This window comes from Xenopus tropicalis, chromosome 7 (genome assembly GCF_000004195.4).
Source record: "Xenopus tropicalis strain Nigerian chromosome 7, UCB_Xtro_10.0, whole genome shotgun sequence".
Taxonomy (NCBI): domain Eukaryota; kingdom Metazoa; phylum Chordata; class Amphibia; order Anura; family Pipidae; genus Xenopus; species Xenopus tropicalis.
Genome location: NC_030683.2, coordinates 55,657,875 through 55,685,475, shown reverse-complemented (window position 1 = coordinate 55,685,475; position 27,601 = coordinate 55,657,875). Strand labels below are relative to the sequence as shown.

The window sequence follows — 27,601 nt, the reverse complement described above, 5'->3', positions numbered from 1 at the left end:
AGTGCGAGGAGTCTGTTTTTGGAAGCAATGTCTCCCGTCCAGTGGCATAACCAAAGAGCTGAACTATTACAGTGTTAATGCTAGACTTGGCCACTAAATGTACTATATCCATCGAGGCATCTGCCAGAAAAGCAAAAGCTTGACTAAATTTTTCTAGTTCAGCTGACCGTTCCTCCTGAGGTTGGTCTTAATTGTTACTGGCACCAATGACATGCCATACGTGCCAGGCCTGCAGATGCTATTGCACGTCTAAAGATTGATGTTGCATGTACAAAACCTTTTTGCAATGTGGATACAATTCTTTTGTCTACCTTTGGGGCTTTGTCCCAGAACCTTTTTTTTTTGGTCTTCTGGGATTGGGTACATATTACAAAATCTTTGTGTAAGTGCTATCCTACGGTCAGGTTGAGACCACTCGATTTCAATCAGTTGTGATACTGATTTAAGGATGGGAAATGTTCGGGACTTCTTTGTACGGCCTCCTAAGACTCAATCTGCTTTAGACACAGTAGCCAGTTCATCCTTTATTTCTAGTGTTGATAGCATGTCTTTTAGCTGTATCTGGCTCTGTAATAAATAATTGTTTATTCTCCATATCTGGTGTCATGTGTCTCCCCTGAATGAGAATCAGAGCTATCACCAGATGCTGGTGAGGTCAGAAGCAAGCTGTTGAAGAAGTCGCTTTCTGCTTGTTGTTCATTGTGTAACTGCACCTTCCAAGTAGTAATGGTGGATTTCATCCAGATAAGGAATTCGGTTAGAGAAAGTGGTATTTCCCATTTGAGGGTGGTTGGGCCTACTGAGTCCTAGTAAACCGCACATATCTAGTCGACGTGCCCCGTCTGGTCTATTGACCCCAATGCATAGAATATGCTTACCGGTCGGCCGGACCCTACCCAGAAAGGGAAAGGCTACTGTTCTGTGAGCCTTTTAACTACTGCTGAACCCACTGCCAGCCTAAGTGGTCCTAGTAAGGAGGAATAGTGGGTTCAGCCCTAGGGAGCAGCTCGGCATACTCCCTTAAAATAAAAACTAAAAACTATTCTGCTACACTAGCCTCTGTCCACCATCTCTGAGACAGAACAGAAGAAAAAAAATCTTCTGTTCTGGAATCTAGTGGGTAAAGTACAACTATAGACATGGGAGGAGCACCATTCTAGTGTCTGCACTAACAGGAAGAAACCAACATTCAGCTATACTCTTAAGCCCATCAGATCCTAGGGATAAGTATGTGAAAAAGCAAACACAAAGCCACGTTCTCTATTTACGACCAGCTGTCTATGGTGCACACACTGGCCTATGGTGTAGGCACACACTTCATGCACCCTTACATTGGAAAAAAAAAAAAAAAAAAATTATACAGAGAATGACATGTGAAACCTCCATGGTTGTTTACATAATTAAATGCCCATGTGGAAAGATGGTGAGGTCACTTGAAGAGAGGATTGGAATGCATCGATCTAGTATTAGAGCGGTATGGGATCCAGAGAGGGCAAAAAAAAGAAACTTGAACAGAACAGAAGCAGGATATTGCCCAGCAACCTGTTGCTAAGGCCTGGGCTAAGGCACACCATGATGCTTCAGCCTTTAGATCAGGGGTCCCCAACTTTTATAAGGGCTAAGATTAGATCACTTTAGGAGAGAAGCCTTTTGGATACTCAACTTAAATTGTGTAAATCCAAAAGACTTAAATGGACAACCCAATCTTAGCGGTTTTGGTGTAATATGTTTCATGTGTTGATGTAGGGTAAACATTACTATCCAAATGAGAACGGAGGGAATAGATAGTGAAGACATACGCTTTAATCTTTCATTTTGCTAGTGTGGAGAATATACTATTTCTGATGATATAGTTCATGTACATTGTTTTAGGCAGATGATTAAAGGAGAAGGAAAGGTAAAAACTAAGTAGGCATTATCAGAAAGGTCTATAAATATAGCCATAAGCACTCACAGAAAAGCTACACTGAGTTCTCTATCAAAAGAAACACAGGATTTCTTGTCTCCTTTTTTGCAAACATGTTCTTGGGTATCTGACTACCTCTCTCAGAAAAAGCCTGAAAAAGTCAGAAAGTCTGGACAGCTCTCTCCCTTTTTCCCCCTCCCATAAGTCATAAAACTCACTCCCCCTACCCTTAGGAACGTGTAATCTGAGCTATAATGGATGAAGCTGCAAGCAGGAAGCCATGAAAACCAAGCTAATATGGCAGCTGCAATCTTAAACTGAGAAAGCTTCTAGGCTCTTTACTCAGATATGATAAAGCTTTCTGCAGAATAAATATAGTGTTCTAGGTGGCACCAATGTGGCAAATCTATTGGCAGTAAAATGCCAAAATTACTTTCCTTCTCCTTTAAAAGGTAAGGCTATAGGGGGTCACTTGCTCAGTTTCTCACACCTTGCACACAGTTTAGACTAACGTCACAGCGCCACAAACACTTACAAAACTCATGCAAAACTTGCTGCCACCATTCTCACACTGGCTGAGCAGACAACGTCTCCCCTACCCAAATGGCATCATTTGTACTGCATATATCCCCTCCCTTTGCTAGCACCATCACATTTTCCTAAAGCAAATGACCCGGTGGCCATTTTTCCTCTGATACATAATCAGATACATTTAAATCTGCAAACAGCATACACACATAAAAACCTTTATTCAGCATACATTTCATCAAGAATGCTGGCTCACACAGGCAGAACTGTATTTGGTAAAAGTTCTGCTTTGTTTGAGCTGAGTTCAGGAGAGGAGGTTAGGAGAAAAAAAATTGAAGCAGACAGCTAGAGCCGAGTTTTTATGGGAACCAGCAATGCCATCTCTTCACTGGCTGCTAGACTGGAGGGCGTGTTTAGTAATCTGAGCTTAGAACAACTGAGCATGCCCTCAAGCCAGAAGTCTAAGCAAACTCCTGAGGGAGGGGGCCGAGTGGGTTAGAGGAGGAAAAGGAAACCTAAGTGATTAAGGAGATGCAGCCTTACTATTAACCTCTGGACAACCAGAGTGGCAGGTATTGAAAGATTTAAAAGAGACTGTTCACTGATTAAATTTGTGTGCGTGGGGTTTACATGTCCTTTAAGTTAATTAATTTAAAATGACACACATGCTCTTCCTACCAGCAGTTAAATGATCAATCATCATACAGTGGAACACAGTTACAGACTAGGGCTAAGGTTCTTAGAACAAAGACAAAACTTCAAATAAAAAGGAAAAAGAAACATGGATGTGGCTTAACAGTCGACGTAGCGACATATGCCTGCTCTAAGCTCTGCTGCAGTTGATCCGGTAAAGACATTTACACTGCAACTATACAGATAAAACTCGGCTCCTAAAGTGGCTCTCGGACCCACAAGCGAGATGGGTGGCCATAAGAAAACAAGCAAAGCAACAGCCAGCAAATGGACAAATTTTTCCGGCATCAGAATCAAGATGGCGGCCGCGCACCTAGGCTTTTCACACCTCCTGCACCAACTCTTACTACCTCCCAACCTGTGGACCAAGCACCACCAGAACCCACCCTTCAGGAACTGCTGCAGGCAATCCGGGATACCAAGACCGCAGTGGAGGTAAAAATAGATACCATGGTGGAGGAGGTAAAGATTGATCTGGCGCTATTGCGCTAAGACTTACAAAAGCTGCGGGAGCGGACAGCTGAAACTGAACGAAGAATCTCCGACGTGGAAGACGCCATGAGAACAGTCCCCCAGGCGGTTGCAGAACTTCAAAACCAGCTTAAACAATGCAAAGCCAGAGCGGATGATTTGAAAGGAAGGCAGAGACGCAACAACATCCACATTGTCGGAATACCAGAGGGCCAAGAAGGCTCCACACCAAAACTATTCCTTGAAAAACTCAAAGACCACCTTGGAATGGGGCACCTATTGCAAATGTTCATCATGGAACGGGCTCACAAAATTCCAGCGCGACAGCCCCCTCCACGCACAATTATTGCAAAAGTCCTCAACTACAAGGACCGCGACACCATCCTAAAACAGATGCGGATCAGGAGCGACTATACAATGGAATCCAAAAGCAAAGAGACAAATTTGTGGAGGTCATGAAGAAATTGCACGAAAGAGGAATCACTTACTCCACAGTCTTCCCTGCAAAGAAAGGTGTTAATCTGCAATTCATGATCCTTACCCTGCTCAATTAGCCAGGGACTGTCTTGAAAGATATAACAATCTGGACAGTATAATCCACTCACTAAGGACTCAGAGGGCCAGTTGCGGCATCAGCTATCTCCAGAGCGAACATGGGTAACGAAAGATTTAAAACGAATTACGGTTAAACTGTTATTCTACCTGGTTAAATTTGTTAGCTGTTTGCCGCGTCCCAAGCGGATGCTGATGCAATGTAGTTTGGGATGCAGGCCCACCCAAGTTCTCAGGGTGTGCAAGGGCATTCTTTGGGCTATGTTTATCCTCCCCTCCACTTCCAACTCCAACAGTTATCCCCTCCACAGCAACAAAAGTTGAGTACATGGCACATACAGGTATTAATACAATATGTCCACGGTAAACGTAATCTCATGGAACATCAGGGGTCTCAACAATAAGATAAAGAGGGCCCTCCTATTCACAGCGCTTAAACAATGGTTTCCAGCAATAGTCCGTCTGCAAGAGACCCATTTAACAGGTCAGAAAGTGTTGGCTCTTAAAAGAGGCTGGGTAGCACAAACATATCATGCCACCTAGATATACATACATACATACCTTCTCATCCCATGCAAGTTAAAAAAACTCCAATTCGTACTTTTCCAAATTCACACTGACCACTATGGGAGGTATATTATCCTCCACTGTATGATCCTCTCGTTCAAGCTCATATTAATCAGAGTGTATGTGCCCCCACCCTTCTCTACAGACATCCTGAGTCAAATCTCGCAGAAAGTGGCCTTACTACCCCTGGTGCCACAATGATGGCTAGGCAATTTTAACTCTGGTCTCCTACCTTCACTAGTTAAGATGGGATCACTAAATGACATGCCTACCAAACTAAAAAGCTGGGCAGATTCTATGGGACTCCAGGATGTCTGGAGGACTAGAAACCCCGTCACAGGTCTAGTCATGCCACTCAATGACCCACCGGACATTGTCCCACATAGACCTAGCACTAGTCTCCCCAGACAGGACTCCCAGAATCAGATATGGCACCAGATCCATATTAGGCCACTCCCCCCTCATCATAGTAACATAGTAAGTTGGGTTGAAAAAAGACATACGTCCATCAAGTTCAACCATAATGCCTATATATAACCTGCCTAACTACTAGTTGATCCAGAGGAAGGCAAAAACACCCCATCTGAAGCCTCTCTAATTTGCCACAGAGGGGAAAAAATTCCTTCCTGACTCCAAGATGGCAATCGGACCAGTCCCTGGTTCAACTAGTACTAAGAGCTATCTCCCATAACCCTGTATTCCCTCACTTGCTAAGAATCCATCCAGCCCCTTCTTAAAGTTATATAATGTATCAGCCAGCACGACTGATTCGGGGAGGGAATTCCAGAACCTCACAGCTCTCACTGTAAAAAATCCTTTCCGAATGTTTAAATGGAACCTCCCTTCTTCTAAACGGAGTGGGTGCCCTCGTGTCCGTTGGAAGGACCTACTGGTAAATAAAACATTAGAAAGGTTATTATATGATCCCTTTATATATTTATACATAGTTATCATGTCACATCTTAAGCGCCTCTTCTCCAGTGTAAACAGACCCAACTTGGCCAGTCTTTCTTCATAACTGAGACTTTCCATACCCTTTACCAGCTTAGTTGCCCTTCTCTGGACCCTCTCTAACTCAGTAATGTCCCGTTTGAGCACTGGAGACCAAAACTGAACAGCATATTCTAGATGGGGCCTTACCAGCGCTCTGTAAAGGGGAAGAATAACCCCCTCCTCCCGTGAATCTATACCCCTTTTAATACAGCTCAAAACCTTGTTTGCCCTTGCAGCTGCTGCTTGGCATTGCTTGCTACAGCCAAGTTTATTATCTACAAGGACTCCAAGGTCCTTCTCCATTATGGATTTGCCTAGTGCAGTCCCATTAAGGGTATACGGGGCTTGCATGTTTTTACATCCCAGGTGCATGACCTTACATTTATCCACATTAAATCTCATCTGCCACTTAGCTGCCCAGATTGCCAGTTGGTCAAGATCCTGCTGCAGGGATGTCACATCCTGGATAGAATTGACTGGTCTGCAGAGTTTTGTGTCATCTGCAAACACTGATACATTACTCATAATACCCTCCCCTAAGTCATTTATGAACAAATTAAACAAAAGTGGACCCAGTACAGAACCCTGAGGGACCCCACTGAGGACCTTATTCCAAGTAGAGAATGTACCATTAACAACCACCCTCTGTACCCGATCCTGTAGCCAGTTTTCTATCCATGTGCAAACGACTTCACTAAGACCAATAGACCTTAGCTTAGAAAGCAGTCGTTTGTGGGGAACGGTATCAAATGCTTTGGCAAAATCCAAATAGATGATATCTACTGCATCCCCACTGTCCAGCTTCTTACTTACCTCATCATAAAAAGCAATTAAATTGGTCTGACATGACCTGTCCTTCATAAAGCCATGCTGATTACTGCTCATAATGGCATTCTCCACTACATAATTTTGAATGTGATCCCTTAACAAGCCTTCAAATAACTTGCCCACCACGGATGTCAAACTTACAGGCCTATAATTGCCAGGCTGAGATCTTACTCCCTTTTTAAATATGGGAATGACATTCGCCTTCTTCCAATCCCTAGGTACCATACCTGATGAAAGAGAGTCTGAGAATATCAGAAACAAGGGCCACTGCAATTCTGCCCCTAGCTCTCTCAGTACCCGAGGGTGTATTCCATCTGGCCCAGGTGCCTTGTTTACATTTATCGTGTGTAACCCTTTAAGCACCATATCCTGTGCCAACCACTGTGTAGTTGGAGCTGAGGCAACAGTGCAGCTATTGGGTGGGACTTGTCCCACTGGCTCCTCTACTGTATACACAGAAAAAAAGAACTGGTTAAGCACATCTGCCTTTTCTGTATCAGCTGTAACCATATTGTTATTATAACTCAATGGGGCCACACCCTCAACCTGCATCTTTTTACTATTAATATACTTAAAAAACTTTTTGGGGTTAGTCTTGGCCTCGGCCGCGATGCGCTCCTCATTTTCTATCTTTGCCTTCCGGATTGCTGTTTTACAACACTTGTTATAGTGTTTATAATCATTAAACGCAGCTACTGTCCCCTCTGACTTATATTTCTTAAAAGCTTTCCTTTTTCTCCCTATTAACTTCTTTACCTCAGAGTTAAGCCACATAGGGTGATTCTTAACACTTCTACTTTTTCTTATTAATGGAATAAATTGAGAACAGTAATGATTTAATATCATTTTAAATGACAACCATTTCTGCTCTGTATTTTTATCAGAAAACATAATGCCCCAATCTATGCCCTGAAGCGCTGCCCTTAAGGAGCTAAAATTTGCCTTCCTAAAATTCATTGTCTTTGTTGCCCCCGTGTAAATTTGTTTCCTGCACCAAACATTAAATGAAATAACATTATGGTCACTATTACCCAGGGGTTCAACCACTTGCACATTTGCTATACGTTCTGGGTCATTAGAGATCACTAGATCTAGTATAGCATGGTTCCTGGTTGGCTCCTCAACAACTTGTGACATAAAGTTGTCATGCAGCAAGTTTATAAACTTGTTCCCATTTACTGTCCTGGCAGTACTATTGCCCCAGTCAATATCAGGGTAATTAAAATCCCCCATTATTATCACTTGCCCCAAACTAGCAGCCTTTTCTATTTGCAACAGGAGCTGGGCCTCCTCCTCTTCGCTTACATTAGGGGGTCTATAGCATACCCCTACAATTAGTTTGGTAGATTCCTTACTATCTGTGAGAAGCTCAACCCATAAGGATTCAGCTCCCTCTGTTAACCCCATCACTTCCTCCCTAATATTTGCTTTTAATTCCTGCTTAATGAACAGACACACTCCTCCTCCTTTTCTATTGCCCCTGTCCCTCCGAAACAATGTATAACCCCCAATATTAACTGCCCAGTCATGAGACTCATTCAACCAAGTTTCAGCAACTCCAATCACATCATATTTCCGCTCCAACGCCAGTACCTCCAGCTCTCCCATTTTACCAGTCAGACTCCTTGCATTGGTAAACATACATTTAATACTGGTTCCGGCGTGAGAATGACGTGTAAACAACTTATGGGCCTCCCTGCCATTATCAGTATCCCGAAGCAAGTCTCCTCCCCCAATTTCCCTTACTATGCCCACTACCTCATCTATCCTGTCTACCACAGAATTTCCCGCTGCACCCTCCCCCCCCACACCTAGTTAAAAATCTCCTCCAACCCTCTAGCCATCTTTTCCCCCAAAGCAGCTGCCCCATCATCATTGAGGTGCAGCCCATCCCTGGCAAAGAGCCTGTAGCCGACTGAGAAATCAGCCCAGTTCTGGAGAAACCCAAAGCCCTCCTCCCTACACCAATCTCTCAGCCACGCATTAATCTCCCTAAGCTCCCGCTGCCTTCTTAATGTTGCTCGTGGCACAGGTAATATCTCTGAGAAAATTACCTTGGAAGTCCTCGCCCTCAACTTCGCACCTAGCTTTTTAAAATCGTTCTTGAGGACTTCCCCCCCTCCTCTAACTTTGTCATTGGTACCTATGTGTACCAAGACCGCCGGGTCTTCCCCAGCCCCTCCCAACAATCTGTCCACTCGTTCCACCACATGCCGAACCCTAGCACCAGGCAAGCAACACACAGTTCGGCATGTAGGGTCTTTGCGACAAATTACCCTATCCACCTTTCTAATAATTGAATCCCCTACAACTATAGCCTGCCTTCCCTTCCTAGCACTATTCCCCCCACCTGTATTAGAGGTGCCGGCTCCCAGGGTGCTCTGAGAGTCAGCCCGCTCCATACATGCTAGCTCAGAGCTGTCTTCCCCAGCATCTTCACCTAAAGCGGCAAATCTGTTGGATTGTACAAGCTGTGAACCAGCCCCCCTACCCTTGTGTCCCCTACTTCCCCTCTTTACTGTCACAAATTTGTCTCCCTCATTAACCTCCACTGTCCCTTCTCCGCCCCCCACTACACCGGCCCCTGCCAGTGGTTGCTCAGTGAGCCTCCTGTTCTCCCCCATGTTTGCAGCTGTCCTCAGTGCTGCCAGTTCCCCTCTTAGATTCTGCACCTCAGATTCCAAGAGGAAAACCCACCTGCATCTCTCACAAGTAAATGCTGCATGGAACTGCTGCTCCAGGACCACATACATGCGGCAAGATGCACACTGAGTAACACCAGCAATCATACTGCAACTCATATTGCCACTGGGTACTTACAGTCTCCCGAGTGCAATCCCTTGTATAGTGCCTTTTAAGTTTCAAACGCCTTTTTTGTTTTTAACGCCTACTATACACTTAATCTACATGCAACACTTTAAATTACATGCAAAACTCGCTAGCAGCTCCCAAACTCGCTGTGCAGTCAGAAACTTATTGAGGTTCAAACCAAACACAAATCATCATTCAAGTACAGCAGAGTACACACCCAGACACTAAACGGTGGCAGCTAAGCCCCCTGTGGCTGTCCCAGGAAGAAATTGCTGAGAGGGTGCAAAGCTCAGCCAAACAATATTGGGAGGAGGAGAATTCCAGTTCAGCCCCACCTGCTTAAAGGGATGCCTTTAAGGCTGTAGCTAGGGGTACTCTTATACAAGCCATTAAAATAGCTAGGACCAAAACCAAATTGGAAGTTAACCAAGCAATAGAGGAAACAGAGGCTGCAGAGGCCTCCTACATAACAACCCCCTCACCAGAAACCCACCAAATACTAACGCAGGCACAGATTAAACTGAAATGTAAACTAACCAAAATCACGCAAAAAAAAAGATGTTATATGCAGCACAGCATGGGTTTGAGCAGGGGGAATAAACAGGGAAGCTCTTGGCATATATATCTAAAATAACCTCACCCCAAACTATAATACACAGAATTCTAACAGAGACCGGAGAAATAACTACTGACCGCAGACAAATAGCAAACAGATTTGGGGAATTCTATAACAAGCTCTAAAAATCTAAGGTACAATAACTCAGCGCAACTTCAAAAGTATCTAGACTTCATTACTTTCCCAAAACTATGCCCCACAGCAGTCTCTTTTATAGATAAACCAATAATGGGTACCCATGTCTTTCTACTCCAAAAGTACCAAGCCACAAAGATTTCCTAAGTTTGACAATCTTATTACATTTCCAAAAATCACCTCAAAACTTCCAATATGCATCTTATTTTTTATAGGTCATTAGGTACCAAGATAAAATATGTACATAGGTTTATCAAAGCACATGGCACTTCGAGACCCCCAAATATACCTTGTGCACACTAATTTCATGGCTTACCTTTACCTAATTCATAAACACATGGCAGTTTTATGTGGGATAGAAACTGCAGAAATATAGGGTTACCCCTGAAAACCATATATTTTCGGAAAGTACACGTTCAGACAAATCCAACATGGGTAAAGAGTCCTTTCTTACACCAAAGTACCAATCTGCAAAGCTTTCCTAAAGCTAGTGGTTTCTATCATTTCAGAAAATCTACTAAAAATGTTGCAATTTGCTGCATTTATCTCACACAATTTCTTGCGTACAAAGGAAAATCACCCCAAATAGGAACACCAGAGGTCTACTGAACAGTTTGATGCCATATATGCATAGATTTACCAAACTATGCAGAGTACAGGGGCACCCAAATGGAAAATTACGCATATGAATTTTCACAAATAACGCTCCGACTCGTGCAGTTTTTGCACACGGTATGTGTATTATGTGCCATAAGACCCCCTAACAGTAAGGAGACCCTAGAAAACCATAAATTATCTGAAAGTACACATTCTGACAAAACAAAAATGGGTAAATACATCTTTCTACTGCAAACTACCAAAGGGCCGATCTCGACTAATCCTCTCCCATATAAAAAGACCAAAAACTAAAGGCCCACCCCGATTTCCATATTTTGTATCTAGCTATGGAAATGTCGCACATATGCTCCCTTATTCCTGATGGTCCCTGCTCAGCACTGTACAACACCTGGCTTACCCTGCTACCCTCTCATGTGACCCCCTGGCAAGCTGTATTGGCCCAGCTACCACTGTCTCCTCCCAACCCTATAATAGCAGCTGTAAAGAAAGCCTATGACAATACAGAGAAAACTCTTCAGATGCTGCACTATAGACCCATGCAACAAAATCCTTGAGAACTTGGCGGAAATGCCCCCTCCGAGATAGTGGGTGAACTCAGGTATCACATCTATCCAAGATGTTTGGGAGAAGGGAGTGATGATCCCTTTCTGATTCCTAAAACGCCACAACGCTTTGCCAGCCTCTCAATTGCTAATTTGCCACAGGGTGCAAATGACCCTCAAACGGCTGCACAGTCAGTCACTCCTCGCCTTCTCCAAGGACCCATTACTGTCAATTATAAGAAAGGGTCACAAAAAATGTAAGATTTCTACCCTCTACAAATACATAATTAATGCTAGTTATGAGCCTGTTGATTTGAAATGTAGAGATGCATGGGAAGATTACCTGGGGTACCTGATGGATGAGCAATGAAAAGAGGTGCTAGTGACCACTAAATTTGTCTTCATTAATTGTAGGCACGAGATGCTTGAACTATACCTTATCCACCAGGCATACTACACCCCAGGGAAACTACATAAAATATATCCAAATATTTCTCCCCAATGCATCAGATGCCAATCAGACACAGGCACCTTACTCCTTGTCCCTTGGTCGTGCCCCCTGCTGAAAAACTACTGGGTCAATATCCTGAAGCTAAGCCCAGACAACAAAATATTTCTAGCCAAGGTACTCTTCCAAGCCTGCAGGCTTACCATTCTTAACTGAAAAGCACAAATGGTACCTACCTATGATGCATGGCTCACATAGTGTCCACCCAAAAGCCTAAATTCTTCTACCCCCTTTTACCCCAATAGCTACCCATACAGAGATACCTATCATAAGGTACATCAACCCTGGAGTCGATAGTTACACATCACCATAATTACGTCTATGTTGCATGAACCATGTTGTGACATGTATTTGACTGTAAAACTGTAAAGCCATGTAATATTTCCTTGAGCACTGCCATATATGTTTTCTACCTGTATATGTGACCTGCTTACAGTAAAACTTACCTGACCAAAAAAAAAAAAAAAAAAAAAGGTAAAATGCTGTCAGTCACACAATTTTTACGCCGGAGTCCCCAAACTTTGTAGAATTGGTCATTGGGGACTGCAGTTCTAAAATAGGAAAAGTGGGTTGGACCACTAACGGCCAATTAGATTGCTTTCATTGAATTTTATTGCTTTAAACTAAGATGACTACTGATTGAAGGTTAGAAAAAGCAGGTGGAGCCACAGGTATTTAGACAATGTCACTGATTTCAATGGGGAAATATAAGCTGCTGCCATTTTCACACATTTATTGCAATGATCCCCAAACTTTGCAGTTTGTCACTGATCGACTATAGAGTCAGGTTAGGAAAAGTGGGCGGAGCCACTAAACCATCAGATTTTACCCCTTCAATTTTATTGGTTTAAATTTAAATATGTGCTGCCATTCTCACGCTATTTACACCAGGATTCCCTATCTTTGTACAGTTTGTCATTGGGTAAAAAAGATTGGCTGTTGGTGGCTCCGTCCAATTTTTTATTTTTGTAAATTAGATTTCACCAATTCAAATTCATTGGTTTAAATGAAAGCTGCTTCCATTCTCTAAATATTTATCACAGGGTCTACAAACTGAGTTAGTCACTGGGCAACAGCCAATCAGAATTCTCCCCATTAAGTTTTATTGGTTTAAATATAAAATTCTGCAATTCTCATACTATTTATGCCAGGGTGCCCAAACTTTGCTCAGTTTGTAACTTGGGTGACTTTGACTCAAGGTTAGAAAAAGTGGGTACACCCACCAACCACAATTCACCTATTGGCTTTTATTGGTTTAAATTTAAACTGCTGTCATTCTTTAACTATTAAAGCCAGGGTCCCTAAACTTTGCAGTTAGTCACAGGGTTACTGCAGTTCAAGATTAAGAAAAAAAGTGGTTGGAGCCACCAACTGACAATCAGATGCCACTCATTGCGTTGTAGTGGGGAAAATTTAAATTGCTGTCATTCTGACATTATTAAAACCAGGGTGCCCAAACTTTTCCCAGTGTTTCTTACTATATGACTGTGGACTAAGGTTAGAAGAACTGATTTCAGAACAGATTTCATTCACATGTTTATCAAAACAACATGAAGTTTGTTCTCAAACTTCCCTTTCTAATTGGTTCCGATTTCTCCTCTGGATTTAAGAGAGACCAAAAATCATTGCTGTGGGACCTGCCCTGCCAAGATTTTTCTATCTGATAATCCAAAGCCAGCCATGTTTGGACTCATTTGACAGGTCCTTGGCCATTTGTTTTTTTTATAATGTCCTGGACATAGGCATGGAAAGTACTGTTCCAAGTTCAATGCAGGATACTGCCACTTTACTACTAAAGCAAGTACTGTGTTGCATAAAAAATATAGGGCATATAAAAAATAAAGGGCATTAAAGCAGGGATAAAAAGAAGGGATGGAAACATAGTTTTGCCTCTTTATAGGCCCCTTGTAAGGCCTCATATTGAGTATGCAGGGCAATTTTAGGCTCCAGTCCTTAAGAAAAATATTAATGAGCTGGAGAGAGGGCAAAGATGTACAACTAAACTGGTAAAAGTAATTGAGGATTTCATCTATGAGGGTAGACTGTCAAGTTTGGGGTTGTTTTCTCTGGAGAAAAGATGTTTGTAAAAAGACATAATTCCTCTTTACAAATACATTAGAGGACATTCTAATCTCAAAATAAGTGCCATATGCTATAAGTGGTGAATAAATAAAATGTTCATATGTAAATAAAATGTTTTTTTTTTTTTAAATAAAGTATATCTAGACAAAAGATTAGAGACACTGCATGGGCACACACCCACAACAAATATAACACCATGTTTAAATGAAGCAAGAGAATACTCCAGGAAACCAATGTTCTCAAAAGCAAAGATATATCTCTCTCAGATGATCAAAATGAATACTTGAAAGACAAAGCAAATCAAATACTGCCTAGAAAGATCTGTCAAGAACAAGAGCTTTAAGCTGGCCACGGATAATATCTTACGAAACCGATATTCGGTGCGTGTATGGCAAGTTGGCGAGTCGACCAATATCGCAGGAGGCTGCTGATATCGGTCGACTCGCCAATCGGCCAGGTTAAAAGATTTTGATTGGGCGCCATAAAAGGCGCCTGAGCAAAAACTGCCTTCAGGGATGAATCGGCAGGAGGTAGAAATCCTATTGTTTCTACCTCATCTGCCGTTTCAGCCCTGCACAGTTAGTGGCTGACTGAACGATCTTTCGTGCGATGGTAGCACGAAAGATTGCAAATCGCCACGTGTGGCCACCTTTACCCTATTTTCATTTTTCCATCTAACAAAACTCATATATTCCTTAATGATGACTTTTAATTCTTAAATTATACTGTGCATTTTAAACAATTTACCCTGACATTTCAAACTGTATTTTTGAACCAATATATGTATTTCTTAGCTGTAATATTGATGTCTAGGCAGCCATCTTAGTGCACTATGCCTGATCCTGAGCTTTCAAAAGGAGCCAGAATTGTACAATAAAACTGCTTTAACGTAAGCTATTGTTTATTACTCAATGCGACCCAAGTCGTATAATAGAAAGACACGGTTTCTCCTGCTTGGCCCCCTCCCCCGAAATGTTGAGTTGTGATAAATGGGGTAAGCTCCACAGCCAATTCTTTGTGAATGCAGTATCTATTTTACTTGCATTTTTGGGACATCACCATACGTCCAGGAGACTAAGCACCACAGTAATTATTCTCAGGGTGAATGCAGCTGTGGAGAATTTGTATGCTATTCTCATATCTACCACTAGGTGGGTGAGCAAGTTTTGCAACAAATATAAAAGGTACATGGCTGAGGGCACCTGGAAAACTAAAACGTCTAGCCCATTGTCATAATTTACTATAATAAGTAAAAAGATATTTTACTGTGCTTAGTTGTCAGACATGCCCACAGACATGGCTGGTGCTGAGTAGGCGAGTTACATAGTTACATAGTTACATAGTTACATAGGGTTGAAAAAAGACCAGTGTCCATCAAGTTCAACCCATCCAAGTAAACCCAGCACACTTAACCCACACCTACCAATCTATACACTCACATACATACACTATATATACAACCACTAGTACTAACTGTAGATATTAGTATCACAATAGCCTTGGATATTCTGATTGATCAAGAACTCATCCAGGCCCCTCTTAAAGGCATTAACAGAATCTGCCATTACCACATCACTAGGAAGGGCATTCCATAACCTCACTGCCCTCACCGTGAAAAACCACCTACGCTGCTTCAAATGGAAGCTCCTTTCCTCTAATCTAAAGGGGTGACCTCTGGTGCGCTGATTGTTTTTATGGGAAAAAAGAACATCCCCCAACTGCCTATAATCCCCTCTAATGTACTTGTACAGAGTAATCATGTCCCCTCGCAAGCGCCTCTTTTCCAGAGAGAACAACCCCAACCTCGAGTTGGTTGTAAGCCCTATAATACAAACAGGGTGATTTACTGATTGACTTCAGTTGCCCTCAAAAATACACTGGGAAACCATACCGACATTTGGGACTAGGATGTTAGAACATGTTAGGAACACAGCATTAAAATGAGAAAACTAGTGTAACTAAACATTGAGGAAATATACAATGGAAGTACAAAATCAATGTTTGCAGACAGTATACAACAAATTAGCCTTGGCATTCATATAGATCTAAATAAGGCTTTAGTGTATTCAAAAACACAATGGATTTAACATTTGGGAACTTTAAGGCTCAGGGCCCATGGGGAGATTAGTCACCCACAATTAATCTCAGCTACTGCGGGGACTAATCTCCCTGAAATTCCTTTCCAACGTCAATAGTGCATCACTAGTGGAAAGGCATATTATAAATGATATGAGTGGTGTGATGGTCACATTGATATTTTTTTATGGATTACAAGTTAAAATTTTAGTCAACTTAAGGAATGGAAATTCCATTTACTGAAAGACCACTTATCCGGAAAAAAACAAGGCCCCAAACATTCTTGATAATAAGCCCCCATATCTGTACACTTTCCCCTTATGGATTACATTTTTTAATACAGGACAATTCCTAGCTGACCTTGGGTCCTGTAGAAATTTATTGTTTGCTGCAAGTTAATGTTATCATCATAGGTACACCTTAGGCTGATGACACACAGAGAGATGTCACCCGTGGTTAAATCAAGGTGGGCATATCAATGAAAGAGCCACTCGTTTGGCAACCTTGCTAAACAAGTGGATATTCAAGTTCCAACAAAAGTATATGAGCATTTTTTTTTTTTTTACATAAGCTTACATTAGGGTTATCAGATCACTTGAAAATTCAGGGACACTTCTAGAAAAAACAGCTTAGAAGGGCTGCACTGATTGCAATTAAATAAAGCCATAAACACTCACAGGAAAGTTGCAGTCCTCCACCTCACAACTGTGCCGTGTAATCTGGGCTCCCAGCAACCGTGTTGCAGCAAGGGAGCTACTGAGACCAAGTTAAAATGGCAGCTGCTATCTTAAATAAACAGAAAGAGCTTCTAGGGCCTTTTACTCAGGTATGGTAAAGCTTTTTACATATTAAATATAGCATTCTAGCTTGCACTATTGTTACTTATCTACTGGCAATAAAATGCCTTTTCTTCTGCTTTAAATGTAAATGCATCAGTGCAGCCCTGCAACAGGCATTTATTAAACGTGTCCAAGATTTTTCAAGTGATCTGGTCACCCTAGCTTAAAATTTACCTACAATGAACCTTATCTGACATTTAGGAGCATATTTAGGATTAAAAAATAAAATGTTTTGTTGTGGGGACAAAACACGTGACTGAAAATAAAAACAACTTAAGAGAAGACACATGGAGCTGCTAATAGCAGCTACTTGTCGTGGCTACTAAAATAGACAATGCTGATCCTTTACTGTTAACTGTCTCTACATGTCTTTTAGCAGAGGCAATTCTCAGTATTGTCTATGGCTGAGTATTTTCTGGAGTTTAGAAGCTATAAAAGTAGCTGCTACTAAGTCTTCACCCTTAAATAGTTACATGAAGTTTTCAGTAACCAGGCAAACAGACAATGCTTTCAATGCCCTCCTCCAAATTATTAATAAGCAACTTAAAGTTGACCCATACCCAACCCTGCAGCACACCACTTAAGATCCTAGTCCAAATACAGAATAATCAATTGACTATGTGCATATAATGCTAGAACTTCAGCCAGCAAAGCTTTTTAAGGAAATCTGTATCAAAATATCTCTGGGTTGCAGTAATGTGGTCTACTTAGATTTTGCATGAATCCAACACAGCTTTTTAAAAAAAATACTTTGAATAGGATCAGTCCGTCCAAAAACCACGCTTCCCTAAATAATCCTGAAACTATGTCAAATTCCTCCACATCACAGATGTTAATATTTAGACTGCCAGTTTCAATTCATTAGTACTAAGCCAAATATAAACTATGGCTTAAGCTGGCCATACACGCACCGATACTATCGTACGAAACCTCGCTTCGTACGATATTCGGTGCGTGTATGGCATGTCGGCGAGTCGACCGATATCGCAGGAAGCTGCTGATATCGGACGAATCGCCGATCGGCCAGGTTAGAAAATTTTGATTGGGCGCCATAGAAGGCGCCTGACCAAAATCTGCTGTCAGGGCTGAATCGGCAGAAGGAGGTAGAAATCCTATTGTTTCTACCTCCTTATCTGCTGTTTCAGCCCTGACTGTGTGTGGCGGATCTGACGATGTTTCGTGCGACCTATGGCCAGCTTTAATTTGACTAAGGGGCTATAATAGTAACATGTAAGGGCCTTAAATTCCTGCTGCATGGTTTCTTACAAAGGGACAAACAACTGGCACAGTTAAGCTGTAAAAAGGTAGGGCTACTCGTTAAAAAAATCTCCTACAGAGATGCAGTTGTTTGTAGGAAAACAGTACAAAAGAGAAAAAAAAAAGATCTGTAACTACAGTACGAACTGCTATGAAAAACCACGCCATAAAAAAAAGCAGTGATACTATATTAAATGCAACACCCTTATGACGACTATAACAAAAACGTATTTTATTCCCCAATGTTAAAGCTAAACTTGTGATACTCCATTCAATCTTCTATACTCAGACAACGTAAAAAAGTAATTATAGGGTGTAAGAATTCTGCGTCTATATCTCTATAACGTTATATTTCGACTGGGCTTTTATGCATACATAAATATGCTACTCTTTACCTGACAACCTTGCAGTACAGTATTATCAAAGTAGAGTTAACACATTCGACCGTTTCCACAAACGAGTACAATTTGAAGCAAATAAGTACCCGAAGCACAGTAAACAAGCTATAAAACTTGAACAAAAAGATTTAAAAAAATAAAAATAAAAAAAATAAAAATCCTAAAGCAGCGCACGCGTCCTTCAAGCCGTAACACCCCACCCACTCCCAAATAATTACATGATTTTTCTTGTAATCACAAACATCTTCCTGCCACTCCCTGTTAGCTGTTGTATGCAATGTTTGAATATATTTATACAAACCACTCCCTATAGGTTGTTATCCGCCTTTCGCTGTATAATGCTCTCTCTTATTGGCTTTCAGATTGACCTTTTTTGTTCCTGACCTTCAATTGGTTGATACTCCCGGGATGTAGCGTCACAGGTAGGCCTGTAAGGGTGTATGGGGTTTGAACGCTGGAATCCGATCGGTAACTTTTATTACCGGGCCTGACGTCACTGCGAACATACTGACGTCAGTGGTGTTTGCGGGGAGGCCCGGATTTTGAAGTGAGTATGTGTAGCCCTGTCAGCAGTACAAATTCTTCTTCTGTAGCGGTAAGCGAACCCTAGTTGTGTATAGACAAGCATGGAGAAAGTCGGGCGGCGTTACATGTTAGCGAGTCTTTTACTGTAGATCTTTTTTTTTTTTTTTCTAAATGCTTAGATTTCAAAGTAATTATTGCCCTATTTTCGTGACGGACTAAGGAAGCTCGCAGCTTATAGGTAACTGCTTAATAATGTCTACTTGGAACGTTTCATTGTTCGTTTCGTTTGTGGTCACTTGTGTTGTAGTAGGCTGAATCTTTTAAAAAACTGAGTGATGTAAAACTTCAAACTGAAGATATTTTTTTAATTAAAGACTTTCAAGTTGGTTTAGGATCTGGGAAATGGTAATGGGGCAACGTGAAAATAATAGGGCGTAAACGAATGCTTTAAGTACAAATACTGACCTTGTTCCTTAGCGTTTACAATGTTAAATCCGTTATATATTATATTATTTTGGACATATATGTAAAACTTTAGAGCAGCAGTAAAGAAACCCTATATTTAAGGTTGAGGAAGGCAGTGTTTTTTCCTGAACAGAATCAAATCTTGCGCAATCCAGGAAGTGTTAGGCATTTTATGTATACTGTAAAAAAAAAAATGCTTTGAGACAATCTGAATGCATTGTTACTGGGAACATTCCTTGCTTTGGGAGACTTCTAGTTATCTCTCTATGGCATCTTTGCTCTGTTATTAGCCCCTCTTGTTCAGGCAAGCTCATGCTTACATTTTGTTTGTGTAAAACAAAATACATAGAGGAATATAAAAATATTCCTCTATGTAACTTTGAATCAGCTAGATGGAAACTTTAACTCTGCTGCTGTAAGAGTTCAACTGAATGCTTGCAAATTAAAGCACTTTGCTGCCCCTATGATGTTAGTTAAAGGCCCACCAAAAGGCAAGATGGTAGGTGATAAAGAATTTAAGATGATTTTTTTTCCCTTAATTGGTCTGCTTTTGATGTTTATTTAATAATTATATTTTCTGTTTTGGTCAATAAATGTTTTCCCCTACATCTTTGTAAATATTTTAATTGTGAGGCTATTACAGTTGAAATACTGTTTTTACTAGATAAGAGTTCCTTACAATATAGTTACACCTATAATTAATTTGTTATTGTCAGGAAAAAGTTTGATGGAATGGTTTAAAAATGTAATGTTTTAAAGGAGCAGTTGCAACAAAATCTGAAAGGGAGTTTCCTTCACTGGTACTTCAAACTCTGTTTTCTTCAAAAACTTGTAAAATGGTTATATAGTAAGGTAGGGTTGAAAAATGAAAATTCATATAGTGCTATGCTTTCACACAGTGCTTTACAGAATGAGGCAATACAAGACCAAATGATTAATATAAAGACATTTTCAACTGGATATTTTTAGGAGACAGTAGGGGGTGGGCCCTGCTTGCGATGGCTTACGTTCAAAGAGGGAGAGAAAGTGAGATATATGGTGGTAGTAAACAGTGTGGCTGTAAAGCTCCTGCTGGTTAGTGAAGTAATTGTAAGTGCACAGTAATGGATGAATAGTTATGATATTTGAGCAGACAGTATGGGGGCTTGGTGGGGTGGTCCAGTTGCTGAGCGCTTAACTTATAGGCTTGAATGAAAAGGTGAGTTTTAGGTTTGAAAGCCTGCAGGCGCTAAGAGTGTTTAATTGGACAGGGGAGAGCATTCCAGAGAATAGGTGCAGCACGTGAAAAGTCCTGGATGCCTGAGTGAGGAGGAGAGAATGTCATATGCAGACCTAAGGTTGTGTCTAGGGGGCACATTTATCAAAGTACGAATTAGCCCGAATGGGAAAAAAATGTATTTTTTCTGACTTATAGAACTGCGTATTTTTTACGAAGTTTTCGTTAATTTGCTAGACTTTTTCGTACTTTGTGACAATTTGTGCAACAAAATTGTATCTGTACGCATACAAATGTTTGGGATTCATTCAAGCTTCGGTACGGTGACTTTTCTTTTGGCCAGGTTGAAGCTGCAGAGTACCATTGAGTCCTATGGGAGGCTTCCAAAAACATGCACAGAAGGTCCAAAGTTTTTTGCGCCTTTTATGATCATTCGGATATGAAAATTTCTGAACTTTCAGATCGTACCACAATATTTTTGTATGACCACAGGGGGATCCAAAAAAATTTTTTTTTTTATATGATTTTTTTCTTAAGCATACTTTTCTAAGTCTGAAATGTGCACTTGGTTGTTAAATATAGTGGTGTGGCACTGGTAAGCACTTTGTAGGTGAAACCTTGAATTGAGGACAAAAATCTTAAATTGAATCCTGTATATGAGCCGGTGCAAGGGCTGGCAGAGAGCACTTGTGGAACAAAAAGCGAGGTGTATATGTCTGGAAACAGTTTTCATGATGGTTTAGAGCTGGGTACATTTAGACAGGGGGGGTCCACAGGGTAGTGATTTACAGCAGTCTAAATGAGATATGACAAGAACATAGATGAGAATTTTGGTAATCTCTTGGATGAGGAAGGGTTGGATGCATGTTCAGTTGAAAGTGACATAATTTAGTGAGCGTTTGAGTGTTCTGTCAATCTGACACCCTCCAACAAAAGCTTGTGGTGTTTAGCTTTACCTGTTAATCCAGAGGAAGCCTCTTCAGTTTACCTCCTGACTCCAAGATGGCAATCAGACCAGCATCAATTTATACTAAGGGGTATGTTTATTAAGAACGGAGATAAATATCACCAGTGATGTTGCCTGTAGCAACCAATTAGGTTTTTGCTTTGATTTCTAACTTGTAGGTGACTGTTCAAATCTTGACCAGACATAATGCAGCTCTAACTGTAACAGGAAGTAGTGTGGAAGCAAAAGACAGAACTCTGTCCATTAATTGGCTGATGTGGCCTAGCATGCATGTGTGCCTTGGTTTCTTTGTGTGTACTGTGAATCCTATGGTCTCAGGAGGCAGCCCTTAATTTTTAAAATAGCAATTTTCTATTAAGGAGTACCCAATAGCGCATACTACTAAAAAAGCTTATTTAGATGAAACCTGGTTTTACATATGAGCTTTTTTTATGCAATATGTTTCTATAGAGACCTACATTGTTTGGGGGTTTAGTTCTCCTTTAAAGTTTATTATCCATATGTGCCACCAGGTACCATATGTTTTTTTTTAAATTTCCAAATGTTAGCCTTGCATTTATCAACAATAAATTTTATCTATTGCTTTGCTGCCCATTATGTATTGGCACCCTGAGCAGGCCTGGGGTGAAAACTAAATAACATTTGGTGTTTTTTTGTTTGCATTTGAATGAACTAATGTTAAAAGGAGGGGGGTACTATTTTCCCTTTAAGTAAATCATTTAATGCAAGGTTAAATCTCAATTATTGCTAATATAAAGTAAGCAGCTCTACTCGGCTACTACTGAAATCCCTGAAGAAACTTTCTACCATTAGTCACATGATTAGGGAAACAGATAAGGAATTTGAAGTATTGCTGCAATGTTAGTTCAGTTAATATGATTTGTTCTTGCAAAAAAACTTTTTTTTTTTTTTTAATTCCTTTAGCTAAACAGGGCAATCTACTCCATATTTGGTGGTTTTTAGGTAATTTAGCTAAAGAAACAAGAAAGCATACGTGCAAAAAGTATGTTCAGCACAAACCCCATTTATTGAATTCATGTTGAACATACTGCTCCCTTATGGATGGTTCTAACTATCACTTTAGATACATTGTTAGAGTACAGTGCTGCTGTGTTTGTGCTTTTAAGTACATAGTGACTAATGCTGAGTTACAGACGGCAGTTTGATTGGCTGTTGAAATATGGTTGCATCTCGTAAATGGCACAGTTCTTTACCCAGCCCCTACCAGAGATATATAATGGGCAAACCAGTTTACCACTTGGTCTGGCAAAATTCTTTCCCTTACTAAATCAGTGCTATTGGTCTGGGAAGTGAGGGGGGTTGTTGCAACAGAGGCCGAGTATGCTTCATGTGTAGTAACTTGCTAGGGAAGTCTTATTCAGAAATACACAAGGGGTTTGTGGGAGCATTCCAAGCCTAAACAGAATATACAAATACAATGGAAGTACTACTGATTTGGCCAAATTAGCTACAACATATACAAAAAAGAGTGGGATTGATCAATGCACATTCCCTGGTCTTCTGTTTTTTAAGTCAATTAGTATCTATGCTAGTGCATGTATTTTCAAAAAAACAGGGGTTTTTAAGATATTTAAGAATTCTAAGATTGGTAAGCCACCATACCGCATCAAGGTAAACCCCATATGGTGGTCCTAACTATTTACTTTGGTTATATTTTTCAAAGGCTGACACTTCTGTGCAAGGTAGCCTTTCTTAGGATAAGACTCTCCTGACCTGGGTGTTGGTTTGAGTCAGGGGGCTTTTATAGAGAGATTGCCAAGACCACAACATTGGTTCTGTAGGCTTAATCCTCCCCCGCTTGCAGCTTGTAAAGGAGAAGATTGCCTATTGACCAGCACCCATTTGTAAAGGCATAAGATCACCCTTAAAAGGGATGGGTGTGGGGGTGCTGCAACCACATGGAAGTTTGACCAATCTTCCTGTAGAGTAACTGCTAAAATACATAAATACACAAGAGAGTGTTGTGGTCCCTAAGAAGGGCTACCAATTTGTGGAACTGGAACAGGAACTGTTACTGTGTAGGTATTTATCCAAAGTAACTCTGTACCTTTAATATTGGAATTGTCTAAGGGAACTTTCTGCCTTTGTGGAATTGCTTAGAGGAACTGTGTTTTCAACTGTGGGTTTCCCCGGGGGATCTCTGTACTTTGGGGACTGCTTAAAGGGACTGCCATGATTTTTATGGTATACTTTTTATTTCTAGATTACACTGTTAACATAGCAAATAATTTACTCTGCCATTTAAAACGCTATTATTGAACCACCAAATGTATTTTTTTAGTTGTAATATTGGTGTGTAGGCAGCCATTGTGCCGAGTCTGAACTTTCAGAAAGAGCCAGAGCTGCTTTCAGATGACCTATTGTTTCTCCTACACCCATGTAGCTGGTGTAGTCCCAAGCCAGACTTTGATTTCTTACTATTAAAGGAACAGTAACACCAAAAAATGAAAGTGTATAAAAGTAATTACAATATTATGTACTGTTGCCCTGCATTGCTACAACTGGTGTGTTTGCCTCAGAAAGACTACTATAGTTTATATAAGTAAGCTGCTGTGTAGCCATGGGGGCAGCCATACAAAGGAGAAAAGGCACAGGTTACTTAGCAGATAACAGATAAACCCCCATTATATGGGGCTTATCTACTAGTTATCTGCTTTGTAACCTGTGCCTTTCTCGTTTTTTCCAGCTTGAATGGCTGCCCCCATGGCTACACAGCAGCTTATTTATATAAACTATAGTAGTCTTTATGAGGCAAACACACCCGTTGTAGCAATGCAGGGCAACAGTCACCCTCCCAAAATCTTGGTCCCCACAGGCATGATAGTACCTAAACATACCATAAAACTGACTTTTCACAGAGTGGTGCAAAAATGCAGAAGGGAGTTTTGTCCTGTAATTATGGCAGTCATCCGTTTTACCTGTGGCAATTTAAATAGGGAGAATTTTTAATGGAATTTTGCATTGTTTGTTGCCCCTCAGGCAACAAAATTTCCCTTGGAAACCTGACCTGATATGTAGTTTTTTAGCTTTTGTGTTAAAAAATAAATCCAAGGGGCAGATTTATCAAAATGTGAGTTTAGAGGTTTAGATTTTAAAATATAAGGCTTACTTATCCTTTAATACAGCTATTATACTAAATTCAATATAGTCTGGGTTGTACAGAGGATAATTGCAGGGCACTGCCCTGTGAACCTGTCCTCGTATAACATATAAAACACACAAGCTTTCACTGGCTTTTGCATAGTGATTTATATTGAGAAAAAGACACTAGTCCAGGGGTGTCAAACTCAATCACATAAGGTGGCCAAAATCTGAAACACAGGCGCGGGCCAAATTTTTTTTAATATACTTAGTAAGATACTAAGGGGTATATTTATCACAATGTGTAAAAAGTGGAGTAAGACATTACCGGTGATGTTGCTTATAGCAGCCAATAGATGCTTTGCTACTGTTGAAATCTGATTACTGATTGGATGCCTTGGTAGTGCTGGGCGGTATACCGGTATATACCGAACACCGTTTTTTTAAAAAAAAAAAATGATAAAAATTTTTAACTTACCGGCATACCGGTGTGGGCGCCTCCTGGCAATTTTTCTTACTATTTCTGGGTTGTGCGCGCTGACGTTACGTGCGCGCTGACGTTACGTGCGCGCTGACGTTACGTGCGCGCTGACGTTACGTGCGCGCTGACGTTACGTGCGCGCTGACGTTACGTGCGCGCTGACGTTACGTGCGCGCTGACGTTACGTGCGCGCTGACGTTACGTGCGCAACCTGGAAATAGTAAGAAAAATTGCCAGGAGGCTCTGTGAGCTGTCGGGGGTGCCTGCGGCTGCCTGGCCAGTAAGTTATATTTATGTGAAGGGGATGGGGGGGTGTTTGGGGTGGGTGGGGGGGGGGTGTTTGGGGTGGTCACCTAATCATGCATGGGGAAAAAAAAAATACCGTCAAATACCGTGATACCGATATAATAAAAAAAATACTGTGATATAAATTTTTGGTCATACCGCCCAGCACTATGCCTTGGGCAACATTACTGGTAATGCTTCACTCCACTTTTTACACAGCATGATAAATATACCCCTTAGTCTTAGTTACTATGTGAGGAAAATGGAAATTGATCTGGCTGGATGGTCAGACACATTCACCAAGGGTTACATAAAACAGCCAGGTGGGCCGAATTTGGCATATATGCACTAGTCCATTGAGTTCAACCTTTTATATCTATATGAAATCGAACTAACTGCTAGTTGAGCCAGATTAGCCTCAGATGGGTAAAATTCCCTTCCTGACTCCCAATTTGGCAATCTAACCAGTAACTGGATAAACCTTGTACTAAAAGCTATTTTTAGTAGCCCCTATTTCCTTACTTGCTAAAAAGGATATCCAAATCAATTTCCGGTTTAAAGGAGAAGGAAAGGAAAAGTCACTTATGGGTGTCAAAATGTTAGGCACCCCAAGTGACTTAAATCGCCTACCTTTTACCCCAGGCTGGTGCCCCTGTTCTGAGAGAACAGCACCAGCCCGGGGTACCTGCAGCGCTTCCTCCTTCCTGCTTCACACGCGCGCATGCGCAGTAGAGTGAAAAGCCAAACTTTAACAGAGAAGTCGGCTTTTCACTCTAATGCGCATGTGCTGGTCCTGGGAATTTGCCAGCAAAAGGAAGGAGGAAGTGCTCGCTACAGGTACCCTGGGCTGGGGCACCAGCCCGGGGTACAAGGTAAGCGATTAAAGTCACTTGGGGGTGCCTAACATTTTAGCACCCCCAAGTGACTTAGCGTTTCCTTCTCTTTTAAATGTGTGATTTGTTCAACATTGATATTGCCACAGTTTAGAAACTCGGCCAGTATTCTCGCTAGGCCATTTTGGCCAGGTGCATCACCTGGCTGACTTAACCCACCACACTGCTTCTCTCTGTCACTTCTCTGCCCCCACATCAAGCATAAAAAAGTAATTTAAGTGCAGGAGGTTTTTTTTTTCTGGTGAGAACTCTGTTTAGACACCATTAGAATGCACTGATGTGAAGGCCCCTCCTTCCCCACATTGAAAGTGGTTTTATGGATGAGAGAAGTACTTTTTTTCAAGGGGACCTGTCACCCAGACATAAAATGCTGTATAATAAGTCTTTTTCAAATTTAAACATGAAACCCAAATTACTTTTTTATTAACACATTCATACCCATTATAAAGACATTTAAAAATCCTAACCGTCAGTCATATATTGCCTGCCCCGCCTCTATGCCTTAACTTCCAATATGTCTTTGCAGTCTTCACTTTTCCTCTCCCTCCTCACCATCTAACTGTGTAGCCAGTGCATGGGCCTGGTCATCAGGTTCTCCATTCTATCACATAAACAAGATTTTGGCACGATGCAAAGCTTGCCTTACTAACAGTGTCTACAAAATGACACCTGCCTGCTTGCTGTGATTGTGTAATTCCAAGACTGATAACATTTTAAAAAAAGGGGTATGTTTTTATATTGAGGGATACTGGTAATTTTAGAGTATGGGGATGAAGTCAGTCTTTTATAATTTAGCCATTATGTTTATAATTTTGAGACCGACCGTCCCCAGTCATTTTTGGTTAGGTACATTGTGTTTGAGTGTGTTGGGTATGCCTTTTCTTTTTAATTTTTTTTAATAGCTTCAGAAGCAGTACTTTCTTGGGGTGTAAGGTAAATGTAACTTTTTAAATGTATTTTAATGTGTGATTACTTTTTATTCATAAGGAATGAGAGACTAGGCAGGATCAAGGGCAAGAAGGAGGGACAATTCTAGAGATAAATCTGTTTTGGTCTACAAGAGAGACAAGACTGGGCAGGACATAAACATAAACACCAGCCAGAGTTTAAAAACCGACATGGTTGAAAAGTGTAGAGATTTGTTTGCAATAACTTAAAGAAGGAGGAAAGTTACCATCAATGGGGGCTGCCAAATGATAGGCATCCCCAGGGAATGTAATCACTTACCTGATACCCTGGTGCTCATT

The 27,601-nt window shown here is 41.1% G+C and overlaps 2 protein-coding genes across 8 annotated transcripts in view; one reads left to right on the top strand and one right to left on the bottom strand.

Annotated features, from left to right (window-relative positions):
- Positions 1-18,712, bottom strand: part of btbd18 (BTB domain containing 18) — a 111,530-nt gene extending 92,818 nt beyond the window's left edge. Inside the window, exon 1 of one of the 2 annotated variants that reach the window (XM_018095903.2) lies at positions 18,639-18,712. The gene's annotated coding sequence lies outside the window, so the exon portion shown is untranslated. Of the gene's footprint in view, positions 1-18,417; positions 18,607-18,638 lie in introns of those variants that run through there. The other variant, XM_018095905.2, reaches the window with a different exon arrangement.
- Positions 18,675-27,601, top strand: part of ctnnd1 (catenin delta 1) — a 72,211-nt gene continuing 63,284 nt past the window's right edge. For 2 of the 6 annotated variants that reach the window (XM_012960402.3, XM_012960397.3), the window contains exon 1: positions 19,026-19,183. The gene's annotated coding sequence lies outside the window, so the exon portion shown is untranslated. 6 annotated transcript variants of the gene reach the window in all.